Source organism: Cystoisospora suis (assembly GCF_002600585.1).
Source record: "Cystoisospora suis strain Wien I chromosome Unknown contig_177, whole genome shotgun sequence".
Classification (NCBI taxonomy): Eukaryota; Apicomplexa; class Conoidasida; order Eucoccidiorida; family Sarcocystidae; genus Cystoisospora; species Cystoisospora suis.
This window is the reverse complement of record NW_027152979.1, coordinates 13,301-13,592: the sequence shown is the minus strand read 5'-3', so window position 1 is coordinate 13,592 and position 292 is coordinate 13,301. Positions and strand designations below refer to the sequence as shown.

General features: G+C 43.8%; 1 protein-coding gene across 1 annotated transcript in view; it reads left to right on the top strand.

The window, feature by feature from the left end:
- Window positions 1-16: 16 nt before the first annotated feature.
- The window catches only part of CSUI_000425 (myosin k), a gene marked incomplete at its 3' end in the record, with an annotated part of 13,305 nt that continues 13,029 nt past the window's right edge, over window positions 17-292 (top strand). Inside the window, exon 1 of the mRNA XM_068060659.1 lies at window positions 17-64. The remainder of the gene's footprint in view (window positions 65-292) is intronic.

Here is a 292-nt window from a genome sequence, read left to right as displayed (position 1 = left end):
TAAGAAGAGTCAGTCGGTACTTATCAGCGGAGAGAGCGGAGCAGGGAAGACAGAGACTTCTAAGGTCAGGTTTTGCATTTTCCCTCTTCTCTTATTTTCTTGGTGAAACTCTTCAAGATCTGTCCTATATCCCTGCCCCCTACATACCATTCTCTGCTTGCAGGGCACCTGTAAAACAATCACTACATCGAGAAAGAAAGACGATCAGAAGAAATGGATTCACAGGGAGAAAGAGAAAGACAGTTCCAAGAAGATGATAGGGATGGATTTCTATCACGCATTCTCGCCTTTA